The sequence below is a fragment of the Chenopodium album genome, chromosome 17 (genome assembly GCF_948465745.1).
Source record: "Chenopodium album chromosome 17, dcCheAlbu1.1, whole genome shotgun sequence".
In the NCBI taxonomy this organism is placed as follows: Eukaryota; Viridiplantae; Streptophyta; class Magnoliopsida; order Caryophyllales; family Amaranthaceae; genus Chenopodium; species Chenopodium album.
Genome location: NC_137850.1, coordinates 38,400,776 through 38,414,116, shown reverse-complemented (window position 1 = coordinate 38,414,116; position 13,341 = coordinate 38,400,776). Strand labels below are relative to the sequence as shown.

The 13,341-nt window shown below is 37.4% G+C and overlaps 2 pseudogenes across 1 annotated transcript; both read left to right on the top strand.

The window, feature by feature from the left end:
• Nucleotides 1–3,787: 3,787 nt before the first annotated feature.
• Nucleotides 3,788–6,062, top strand: LOC145587920 (pentatricopeptide repeat-containing protein At3g49710 pseudogene; annotated as a pseudogene).
• Nucleotides 6,063–7,509: 1,447 nt separating this feature from the next.
• On the top strand, nt 7,510–9,112 carry LOC145587919 (desmethylxanthohumol 6'-O-methyltransferase-like; annotated as a pseudogene). Its single transcript, XR_014101490.1, has 2 exons — nt 7,510–8,286; nt 8,753–9,112. The product of XR_014101490.1 is annotated as a desmethylxanthohumol 6'-O-methyltransferase-like (transcript).
• The last annotated feature ends 4,229 nt before the right edge of the window (nt 9,113–13,341 follow it).

The window sequence follows — 13,341 nt, the reverse complement described above, 5'->3', positions numbered from 1 at the left end:
TATGTCAAGCTGGGGTTCCTATGCATGTAATACTTAAAGTAAAGAATATGTGCTTATTGTTTATGTGTCACACTTAATTCTTGTGTTGTAAAAGACATACTTACTTGCCTAAGAGTATTAGAGGTCTCATAATAGAACTATGGGTGCTGTCAAACACGAAGTTCCTAAGTTGCCAAAGGAACAATGAAAGAAACTTTGATGGAACAAGACAGGTAAGTTCCCAGACCGTTTACACCTCACTTGTTTAAATTTCAGAGGGAACTAACCTATATTTTAGCCAACTTTCAAGCATCCACGTCATATATCTTCGATCGCAACATTATTCTACAACTCTAAGTTGTGTGTCCGTGTTGCATATACTTTAATTGTCCCATATTCAGAAAATCGAAGATTCTTATTCACCCAATTCAATTTCCTCTTTCCGTTCACACACTTTTACTTCTTATTCTTGATTCCCATGTGCTCTAAGTTTGTTGATCATCTTTTTATGATTTGATGAAACATGAAAAATGGTGACTATATTTTGAGGGGGAAGTTGAAGATAAATAAAGAAGTAAGTACTTGAAAAGGAAGAAGAATGGTAAGGGACTCAGGGGGAATAAGGCAGGAACCAAGAAATCAAAATGGTTCAGATCTGGTTGTGGAACTCAAGTGTATGAGTAAGTAATATCTTCATTGATTTAAAAATGTGTTATTCCAGGAAAGTATGCAAAATTTGTATAATGACACCCTTTAAAAAAAAAAAATAAAGAAAAGAAAAGAAAAAGAAAAGGGTGATCAAATATTTAATTTCCTGGATATCTAAAGATGAAGAATATTGACTTTGATGTGGAGTACTCGTATACTTGGTGAGCTAGTAAAGGAACAACGACAAACGTTGAAGGAACTTGGCTATGATGAAACTGAAATCTATAAAGTTCCAGTATGCAGAATGTTCCTCAAAGAAGTTGGTGGTAGAAGTAAGGGAATTTGGTTATCAATTGGTAAGATGAATATGTGTTGTGTTTAGCAGAAGGTTCAAGAGTATGAAATGAAGAACAAATGTGGTGAACCTTATCATCTCAAAAGGTCTAAACGAAGAGCACAAATTCCATTTCATGTTCCCTCTACTTATTTTGTTCCATATGCTTCTTTATATATCCTTGAATTTGCGCTTTCATTTGTCTATTCATGCAGTTCATTCCTAACTTTTTAGCTCTGATCTTTACTTGATTCTTAACCTCTTATTTGTCAAGTTCAATTAAGGGTTTTGAAGTTGGGCCTTTGGATTGTGAGTTGGAAATTAGTGTGAAAATGGCATCCGTGTTTGAAAAGTGAGTACCTTGAGGCTTTTAGGAACAACAAGTGTTTAACCATTATATATTTACTTATTATATGGTGGTAGGTGTGACATATGACTTTAAGTGTGTATAATTTACGAAAAACAAAGATGTGGAACAATACCCTTTTTGATAATGACAAAAGGGGGAAGAATATGTATGATGCTTATGGTATGCAGTAATTAAGTCTAAAGTTCTTACATCATGATCGTTGAAAGTATATATATATTGATAATGATGTGTATTTCTAAGTTCCTAACTATGTTAAGTTCCTGTGTATGTTCTTAACTTGTTCATAAGTTATTTCCTTGAAAAACTAAGGGGGAATAAATGTACAACGATTATCCTTTAATATGTGATAAGCATCATTAGTTTGTCATCATCAAAAAGGGGGAAATTGTTGAGCAATTAGGTTTTGATGATTATAAACTAATGATGATTATCTATCTAACGTGTATGTTAAGTTGTGCATAGAAAGAGCAAGTTATGCTTGGAACAGGATACAAGGAACCTGAGTAATGACAGGTATATATGTAAGGAACTTGAGCAATATAGGATAAGCAATAGAGGAACAAGAACAACGATAAGTGTTATGGTTGATAAGCATGATGATGGCTAAGGAACCATGAAGGTAACTATGTAAACATGTGTTTGCATATGTTAGCTTCATAAGGTAAGTATCCTATACATATATAGGTCATGTATGTGTAGGAGTCTTTTAATTTAGTTTAGTTTTCTTTATTGTTTTTATAAATGAAAAAACTAACCTTCTGAGTTACTTTGTTATCCTCAGAAGTTTGCTCAGTTTGTCATCATTAAAAAGGGGCAACTTGTTGACCCTTATGAGGTTTTGATGATGATGTTAAGAATTGAGCAAACTTCCATTTAATAAGGATTTTCTAGTGTTGTGATGTTGGCAGGTTCAGTAAGCGTAGAGGGCTGAAGTAGGAACTGGAACAAAGGAACTTTGGAAGATTCATGAGGACAAGTAAAGAACAGAAGAAGAGTTCCAGCAATGGAACTTCCCGAAGTTTCTCAACAGGAACTTCAAAACGGGTGTAACGACCTGGTTCTGGTGTAATGCTGGGGCAAACCCTAAGATCCAGAATATATCAAGACTACAGGATTCCAGAACAAGAGTTTCAGAGAAGCAACATGAAGACAGAGAAATAGAAGTATATTGCTCTAGGATTCATGTAAGTATGTTGGACATAAAAGTCGGTCTGGAACAAGTCTATATGGAACCAAGGTGAACTCCAAACAGTTAATGAAATTAGAGTGACTGACTTGTCAGGAACTCAGAGACTGTCAGAGTTCAGGAACCTAATAGGAACTTAAGTATGCACGTCGTTAAAAGTCGGTTTTAATGATATATATATTTACTTAATACGTGCATATCTTTTAGGGATTTGGTTTTACTGAATAAAGATATTTATCTTCTAATAAATCCCTTTTGGAAAAAGATAAATTTTGTTTAAAAAGTATTTTTAAACTAAAAGATAAGATTGGAATAAAAGCTGATTTTATGCTAAGTTATCTTATTATTATTGACAGATTTTATTCTGAACAAAAAGATATATTTTCGGAAAACTTGTTTTTAGAAAATATCTTTTAAACTTATCTTTTCAGAAAATCTATCTTTTTCAAGATGAAATGAATATTTCGAGTGTACTATAAATATGCTCATAAGTATTCATTCAAAGTTGAGGCTGACGAAGTGTAGTGGTCGTGCTTAATGGTTTTATCCTTCACCACGAAGCTAAGTCAGTTCTCCTGGTCAAAGTTCCTATCAGGTTTTGGTTACAGTATGTCCAGTGAGTTCCAGACAGGTCTCGAGTGTTCAACATATTAGTTTTATCTCTTTATTCATAGATATGTATTTAGGGATATTCAATGAGATCTTGTAATGGGAAAAAGGGTTTTTGAGTGTTTTGTATTTTGGGGTGAGATTGTGAATTCTCTTAAATTCACACAAGTGATGAGTTTGAAATCTCGTAAAATTCGAGTGGTAGTTAGTCACCCCGAGTGTGTCTTGGGTTGCAAGTGGGAAAAAGGAACCTGAGTGTGTCTTAGGTCGAGAAAGGAACCTGAGTGTGTCTTGGGTCGAAAAAGGTGCCTGAGTTTGTCTTAGGTCTGATAGGATAGGTTCCTGTCAATCAGCAAGTGTCTTAAGAGGAACTTGCGAAGCAAAGGTCTGTGTAATAGGTTGTACTAGGAGAGTTGCCTATTATAGTGGAATTTGTTTATAAGTCCCAATAGGGCCGAGGTTTTACTTCCAGTTAGGCACTGGATGGTTTCCTCGTAAAACTTGCTGTGTGCTTTAAGTTCCTTTACGCTTTAATTGTTTATTTCCGCTTAAGTTCAGCGATTGGAACCTACTACCATTCACCCCCCCTCTTGTAGTAGTTCATCTAAACTAACAGTTTTAAAAAACTTGAACTTAACTATAACTATTACCATCATCAACATCAATCAAAGTTAAATTCTAGATGAACCAAAGTTCATGGAATAATCTCTACAACTTTTGCCAACTTCTGAAATCATGCATTGCTCAAAGAAATCTATTAACAGGCAAACCTCTTCATACCCTTTACATAAAATCTATAATCCCACCTTCAATCTATCTTTCCAATCACTTCATCATTCTTTACTCAAAATGCCGACGCATTTCTGCAGCACGCAACGTTTTCGACGCAACACCATACCCAAACGTCTTCTCCTACAATGCCATTATTGCTGCATATGTTAAAAGAGGGTCAAACCAGGATTGCCCACCAACTGTTCGACGAAATTCCTGAACCAGATATTGTGTCTTTTAGCACCCTTATTGCTGCCTATGCTGAACGAGGGGATACATGGTCTGCTTTTAGACTTTTTGATAGGATTAGGGAGATGGGTGTTGAGATGGATGGGTTTAGTTTGTCTTCCATGATTTCGGCTTCGTGTAATGATGTTTTATTGATTAGAGGGTTGCATTGTTTGGTTGTTAAAGGAGGGTATGATGTTTTTTTATGCGTCTGTTAATAATTCTCTTGTTAGTTGTTATAGTAAAAATGGGTTTTTGGAGGAGGCTAAGAGGGTGTTTTGTGAGATGAGTGGGAGGGAAGACGAGGTTTCGTGGAATGCTATGATTGTTGCGTATGGACAGCATAAAGAAGGAAAGAAAGCTCTTGAGATGTTTCAGGAGATGGTGAAGAGGGATATGTATGTTGATATGTATACTTTAGCTAGTGTACTGACTGCATTTACGAGCTTAGAGGATCGGTTTGGCGGTCTTCAATTTCATGCTCAGCTGATCAAAATGGGTTTTTGTTCGAACCCACATGTTGGGAGTGGGCTGATTGACTTGTATTCAAAATGTGGGGGGAGTATGTCAGAATGCAGGAGAATATTTTAGGAAATTCCAGAGCCTGATTTGGTTCTGTGGAACACTATGATCTCTGGATATTCTCAGTTTGATGAATTATCTGAAGAGGCTGTTGCGTGTTTTAGAGACATGCTGCGAATTGGTCATCACCCAGATGATTGCAGCTTTGTTTGTGTCATTAGTGCATGCTCAAGCTCGCGTTCCCCATCTCATGGAAAACAGATTCACTCATTAGCTTTGAAGTCTGACATACCATCAAATCGAATAGCTGTAAACAATGCTTTGGTAGCAATGTATGCGAAATGTGGAAATCTACATGATGCAAGGCGGTTGTCTGATAGGATGCCAGAGCATAATGTTGTCTCTATAAACACCATAATTGATGGTTATGCTCATCATGGGTTTGGGAGCGATGCATTACAGCTTTTCAATTGGATGCTTGAAACTGATTATACACCCACGAATATAACCTTCATATCTGTTCTTTCAGCATGTGCACACACAGGGAAAGTGGAGCAAGGCCAGAAATATTTTGACATGATGAAGGAGAAATATGGGATTGTTCCTGAAGCAGAGCATTACTCTTGCATGATTGACATGCTGGGTCGGGCTGGGAAACTATGTGAAGCTGAGCAGCTGATTGAGTCAATGCCGTATAACCCAGGTTCTATTGGCTGGGCAGCTTTGCTTGGGGCCTCCAGAAAATATGGCAACATCAACTTAGCTATTAAGGCAGCGAATCAATACCTTCTGATGGATCCTTCAAATTCTACTCCATATGTCATGCTAGCAAACATGTATGCTGATGCTGAAAGATGGGAGGATTATGCAAAGGTCAGGAAGCTTATGCGAGACAAAAATCTTAGAAAGAAACCAGGTTGTAGTTGGATTGAAATAGACAAAAAGATTCACACTTTTGTTGCTGAAGATGCTTCACACCCTATGATAAGAGAAATATATGATTACTTAGAGGAGATACTATTAAAGATAAAGCATGCTGGTTATGTGCCAGATCTACGATGGGCATTGGTGAAGGACGATGGAGCAGGAGATGCAGAAAAGGAGAGGATGTTGGTTCATCACAGCGAAAAACTAGCAGTTGCATTTGGGCTTCTGTCAACTAAAGACGGAGATCCTATCCTTGTAGGAAAGAACCTAAGAATATGCGGTGATTGTCATAATGCTATTAAGCTTATTTCTGCAGTCACCGGAAAGGGAGATAACTGTCAGAGATACCCGAAGATTTCATTGCTTCAAGGATGGAAAATGCACATGCGAGGATTACTGGTAGCACTTGCCAATATTGTTACCTTCTTGTTGTTTAGTATGATGGCACTTAATTTGAAATTTCTACAGCAACATTAATATTGGATTATAAGGAGATCTTCTCTTATTGGCTGATATTGTGCCGGATACTGATTTAAGGTAAAGATATGTTAACCAGTTACATAATTTATTTGAAATTTTACATAAGCAGATAGTTTTGACTCATATAGGGGACACAAGCTTTAATTCTGTGTCATTTAAGTTGAAATGCAGACCCTTTCATTACAGACATTCAAAAAAAGAAAAAGTATATTTTTAGCTTGCCTCGGCTTGCTTTTCCTTTTTTCTTGTAGTCCATCTTCCTAGCCTTTGAAGTGTGAGTTTCCTTGGCTGGTCTACATCAAGTCAAGTGGGATTAAATATAATGAGCACTGTCTTCCAATTCAAGACTTCATTTTGTCATTTTGCTCTACTTTTGCATGCTAACATGGTCCAAGGTTGTACCGAGAATTTCAGTGCTTTATAACCAAATTCTTCTTGTTTAATTTCCAGTTGGCAACTCTTCAGTGACCCATACCCTCCTATTGATTAGCTGATTATGTGAACATTAATTTTGCTAAAAGTTAATCATAAGTAGAATCTTTGATGAATGAAGTCATGACATATAGGTTTTTGAGGATTAGCCCTCGAGAATTGATATGAAAGATTCCTGCTAACTTTGTATTCAGTTATTTTTGCGGTGTGGCAAACATTGTTGAAGTAGTTTTGTGTTGACAGATGTATGGAGATTTGGGAGCAAAAGGCTAACGGGCTCTTCTGTGTGTTGTACTTGGAGATGAATTAATTCTCATATTTCTAGCGAGTTCAATCACTAGTGATAGCATTATAGCATTGTTGGAGATATTTACAGGAGCTGCATGCCTACACCCATGTTTACAGCAGAAGGGGAAGTGAAGCAGGTTTATTGTAACAATATACAAAGTATTTACTACCCTGGTTAGTTCCTTACCACTCTGGTTTGTTTACTAAGTAGAAAACATATTTTAACATCAGATTGCTTGCTAAGTTCTGTGGTGTGTCACCCATGAAACCTGTGAATATGTTTTAAGTGTTTTTAGAGATCACTGAAACTCTCAATTCTAGATAGAAGAATAAATGAACTCAAAACGAGATTCTTCAGTTTGCATTATCTTGGAAAGAAATCAAAAACCTGATTATGTCAGCCTGTCAGGTGTAGGTACTGGACGGTCTACGCAAAATTAGTATAGATATTAGAATTAATTGCAAGTTTGAAAGTCTTCACTAATTAATAGGTTACGTCTTGTAAAATGTTATATATTGGCACATTTAAGCTAACTAGTAACTTCTGTGCTTATCTTAAATACTACGTAAAATCGTAAATTTTGTTAAAGAGGAAGTAACTTGTTTGCTTCGAACTTGAAAACGAATTTTCCTGTGAATTTTGAGTTTTATGAAAGTACGAATTTAGTTGATGGATATTGAGTTTTGTGAAAACGAAATAAGGTATTTATAATTCCTTTCAGACGGTAGGATATTATGTCCCAGGAGCATAATCCTGTTGTAGGTGAAGGACCTCTGGAGACATTAGTCAGAATTACTTTAGCATTTGTGGATTCCATGGCACTTAAATGTATTGTGGAGCTTGGCATTGCTGACATCATCCATGCCCATGGCCATCCAATCAGTGTGTCTGAAATTTGTGCCCATTTCAAATCCCACCCTCCCAACTTCAGGTGCCTGAAACGTGTCATGCAGATTTTGGTTTGTAGAGACATCTTCACCACAGTTAATGTTAACCCCACCGAATTCAGTGAAGATGACACCCTTTATTGGTTAACACCAGCCTCTAGGCTACTGTTACGACATGATGATGATGATATAAGCTATGCTCCTATGATTCTTATGCAAAATCATCCTCAATTATTAGCCGCAATGCACCATCTCAGCTCTGCCATCAAAGAGGGTGGAATAGCTTATGAGATGGCTCATGGACATCATATTTGGGAATTTTTATCTAGAGATCAAGAAGTTAATAGGGTGTTCCATGATGGGTTGGCATGTACAGCAAAGATTGGGTTCAGGGCTATCACGTCACTGTATAAAGATGCGTTTGCAGATGTTAAATCGGTTGTAGATGTAGGAGGGGGAACTGGTGCAGCTATAAATGAGGTTGTGAAGGCCTTTCCTAATATCAAAGGCATCAACTTTGATCTGCCTCATGTTATTGCCATTGCTCCCAAGTATGATGGAGTTGCTCATGTTGAAGGTGATATGTTTGAGGCCATTCCTGATGCTGATGTTGCAATCTTGTAGGTAATTAACTAAAACTACTCCATATTTGTGTATCAATATTTATTTTTTCTATAATTTGAGGATTGAATAGTATTCGAGAAGGCTCACGGTCCTGCTTCCAATGCAATATATTTGTCATTTTGATCCAAAGTAGTAGTTGTTCTACATCAGTTTCACTTTATGACATCAATACAAAATTACAGACTTCTACAAACTAAATTAAATAAATCTCAAAAGTATGTTGTTCATTCTATTAATTGCTGTTGAAATGGCGCTTGTGAATCACCCAAATTGCTGCCTTTTTTCATTTGTTTGGTAGTAGAATCAGCAGATGTTCAGTGTACCTGACAGGCGAGCATCTACTGATTCGGGTGTGCTCATCTGTATAAATTCATATAATCTCAAAACATGTAATTGGATGTATTTATGAATGGCTTCATTATCAAGTATGTTTAACAATCTCTATTCCGTCATTCTGGTGTTGCAGTCAATTCTGCATGATTGGAACGATGAAGATTGTGTAAAGATCCTGAAGAACTGTCGAAAAGCAGTACCAGAAAAGACGGGAAAGCTGATATTATTTGAATTAATACTTCACCTAGAGGGGGAAGAGTCAATGGAAGGCATATTACTTGCATCAGACTTAATAATGATCGCGCATACTGGCGGGGGTAAGGAAAGGACAGAGCCTGAATACAAATCTTTGCTACAAACTGCAGGATTTCCTCGTTACAGACTACTCAGTAACCCTGGAATACCATCTATCATTGAAGCTTTTGTAGAATAAGTAACTACCAACTCTTTAGTGTTAGAGAATAATGGGCAAACCATATATATTTTCGTAATATAAAAGGCTTAATTTACTACATTATTTTTTTTAGAAACATATTTCTTATGTATTGATTAGTGATTTCTAATTTTCTACGACAGGTTTCTAATAAACTTCACAAAAATTTCTGCCTAGCTTCACATTGAAATAAATTGTTTGAGTAAATTAATGAAATGTGATGTACTCCATATTGTTTTGTAATAGAGACTTTCTTTTTAAAAATTTTCTTTTCTTTTGATTGGCTGAAAAACTCAGAATTTTCTTCTCTTTTTACTGTTGTTGTGGTACGTCTTCGTCCTAATCTTCACTGTTTTCTTAAGTACAACATTTTACCAAAAATCATACTAGTATTGTTCAAAACTCGACATAAGGTGGTCTAATATCCTGCAAAAATAAAATTTTTAAATCTTAGATTATTATTCATAAATATATATTGTGCTATCAATTATTGAATTGTGCAATGTTTTTTATAAATGCATTGCAAAATGTCTCACCAGCAGTCTCAGTTTGGTTTTACCCTCTTTGATCTCTGACTTCCAAAATGCCTTTGTTCCAGGGAGATTATTATCTCACAACGCATTGATGGCCCATGAAGTACTTTATTTCATGAATGCTTTTAAAGCTCGGAAGTGCTTCTATACAGCATTAAAGTTAGATATGAACAAGGCTTATGATCGAGTTCGATGGTATTTTTTACTCAATGTCTTACAGGCCTTTGGTTTCCCTGCCTACTGGATTCATATTATTCAGCAATGTGTTTTGACAGTCTCTTATCAAGTCTTGGTCAATGGGGATCCTTCGTCATCCTTTCAGCCCCAATGTGGTCTCTGTCAGGGGGATCCCCTCTCCTCTTACTTGTTCGTCCTTTGTATGGAAGTTCTTTTAGCTATGCTTCGCGTAGCAGAGGATCAGTCTCTCTTTCATGGTATTCGGATATCGAGAGGAGCCGCTTCTATCTCTCACTTGTTCTTTGCCAATGATTCGCTGTTATTTTTCCAGCAAGTCTCTCCGGATGCTTGTAACCGTGTTTTTGGCCTCTTAAATGATTTTTGTGAAATGTCGGGCCAGATGATTAGCCAGCAGAAGTCGTTTGTTAAGTTCAGTCCAAATACTCCTCCCGACTATCGTGATTACTTGGCAAGCTGTTTGAAACTTCAATGTAGAGAGTCCTTTGGTCCCTATCTTGGTTTGCCAGTGGATTTGAGGTGTCGAAAAGTCTCGGAGTTTCAGTATTTGGTTGATAAGGTTTCTCGTCGTTTGGATGATTTCGGTTCCCTTCATTTGTCCGCGGCAGCTAAGCTAGTCATTATTAATTCAGTTTTGGTTGCCTCTTTTAATCACATCTTATCTGTTTTCAAGGTCCCTTCCTCGATTTGTCGAGTCATCGATAGCTTGTTAGCTTGCTTTTGGTGGCGTATATCCGCAATTTCTTGAGGAGTGGCCTTACGGTCGGCCTCTTTGTTACATCTTCTTAAGGGTATGGGAGGTCTGGGACTTCGTTCCATGGAATGTTTTAATTCTTTCCTGTTAGCCCGGCAATGTTGGCGTTTTCGTCAGCATCCTCAACTCCTGGCTTCCAAGGTCTTTTCTGCCAAGTATCCTTATCTGCTTTCTCTGTCTCCCGGTCGAATCGCTTATAAGTCGTGGGGTAGCCGTGGCCTGGCTGTTGGGATGAAGACTATTGCCAAGGGCGTTGCTTGGAAGGTTGGTTTGGGTTCGCAGGTTCGTATTCTCGAAGATGATTAGGCTCACGGGGGCCATGTTCAATTTAAAGTAGGTGTTGGTGGGTCGGAAATCCCGACTCATGTTTCTTCTATCCTTAATCCGCGTTCTTACGCGTGGGAACCTTCGTTGGTTCATAAGTACTTTGATGATCCTACAACATTTCGTATTCTGTCGGTGGAACGCCCTCTGCAACCAATGGACGATTTGGTTTACTGGAAGTTCTCGCGTGATGGACAGTTTTCTACTAAGTCAGCTTACACTCTGCTGATCAAACATTCGATGGAGGTTATTGTTAGCCATCCTACTTCGGAGTCCTGGTGGAATTAGTTTTGGGGTTTGCCTGTTCTTCCGAAGTTAAAGATCTTTTGCTAGAAAATTCTCCATAACGCTCTACCTCTTTCAGCCACTCTTTGCACGCGTGGTATTCCGGTTAATCCTGTATGTATCTTCTGTCGAGTGGATTTTGAGATAACTTCTTACCTTTTTCGAGATTGTGCCTTTGTCCGCAATCTTCTTGCCTGCAGGTTTTCGGCTTTGGGAAGTGCTTCCTTTTATGGAAGGCCTTTTGAGTTGTGGTTTACTTATGTGGTTTCTGAGTTTAGATTTCTTAAGAATTGGAAGGCTTTAAGTTCTTTCCTGTGTCTTTTATGGGCTATTTGGCTGACTCGTAATCACATTATTTTTAGACAGGCCTTGTATTCTCCTACTACGATTTTCAATCTTGTAGATGAGTGGATCTCTCGTGGAAATCAAGCTGGGTTGTTTTCTCTTCAGTGTTCCTCTAGGCAACAGGTTCAGGCTTTACGCACCGTGTTTACCTCTTCAGTTGTCTTCGTGGTGTTCCGGACGATTCTTTGGATGTATGTCTTGTTTTAGACAGTGCTTGGAATGTTCATGACAATTCTGCGGGTGCGGGCTGGATTTTCTGTAGAATTGATTCAGCTGAGGTATTAGGTGGCGGTGTAAGAGCTCGTAGGACAATGTCTGCTCTCCAAGAAGAACTTCAGGCTTGCTTATAGGGCCTTCAAGCAGCTATCCATAGGGGATTTTGTCGCCATCTTATATATACAGACTGTGCTACCTTGGTGTCTTTCCTTCGCCGTGATTGTTCGAAGGATATTTCCTGCTTGTGGTTGATGAGTGACATTAGGCGTACTCTTTTAGGTTTTTCTACTTGCAGGGTTACTAAGGTCCCTCGTGGTTGGCTAGGAAAGCTAAACAGCGCGACCTTTTGTTTTGGTCCTTTTGAATAGAGTAAAATCAGACAAGATTTATGTATACTAAACAAAATAGAATCATACTTAAATTCATAAAATATTTTAATGTGTTTTACTCAATAATAGTCTACATGGATTATAATTTTTTTTGGTCAATATACTGTAACAGAAAAAAAAAGAAACAGTGGGGTAAAAGCCCACATGGTTTCCACTCATACTCGATAACAAATACTTTTTTGGTCTATCATATCCTCAGAAAAGAGAATTGCAAGTGTTTACACTACAATTTCAAAAAACACAATACATGTAGCCCTTAGCCCCTTAGTAATTACGGGACTAACTAACCCGTAACTACGGAACTAACTAACCCGTAGTTACTAAGGGCAGTTCAACTTGAGTAATGCTTACTACTCGTAACTATTACCATAAGGGTATTTCAAATTAGGTAGCCTTTCCTTACTAAGGGTAATTCATTCCACTCAGGTAGCGCTTGTTAACTGTTAGGTCTTGTACGAAGTATAGAAGGCAACCAAAAAAAGGGCTTGAATTTCTTACAGGTTACGGCTCAACAAACCAATCATTTCAACCTCAACCCACAAATTAAAAGTTACTACTTCGGTTGCACAGAAACGGATACAGTAACAAGTGCGAGTACGGTGACGAAAAACAACAAAATCAAAATTCCAAAAATGGTGAGAGTGAGGGATAGCTCAAGTGGTTAGAGTTTCCCTCCTGATTCCATGAGTTCTTGGAATCGATTCTCACCCTCGTCCTTGTGGCTCTCTAAACACAAAACATTCCAATAACGGTATGTCATAGAAGGCAAAATATCTTGGAAAATCAAAATCCATACAATGTTTTTTTAATAAAAATAAAACTCAAAAGAGTAACAATGAAGGGTTTGTTCTCTTCGGCTTATTTTCAATTCTGTTCACCTCCAATAAGTTCACTTCACTTCAGTTCTTAATTTCTTTCTCTCATAAAATATTCAGTTCATTTCAGTTTAGCTCAGTAAATCAGAACAGGCTCGAAATCATGATTGATAATACTCCAAATTAAATTAGATCAAACTAAAATAAAACTAAAAACATCACACCATAATTTTGTTAGATTTGGAATTATAAAAAAAAAAAAACACATTATATTGTATTAACCTAGTGGTGGAAAAGCTCGTGACGATGAGGCATCGAGTAGGGTTGCAAACGATCCGGGCCGAGCAGAGTTTTAGTCTGTTCGAGCTAAGCTTGATAAAAAATATTTGTGTTCGAACTATCTCGAGCTTGAACGAGCTTTTAAAAATCTTGT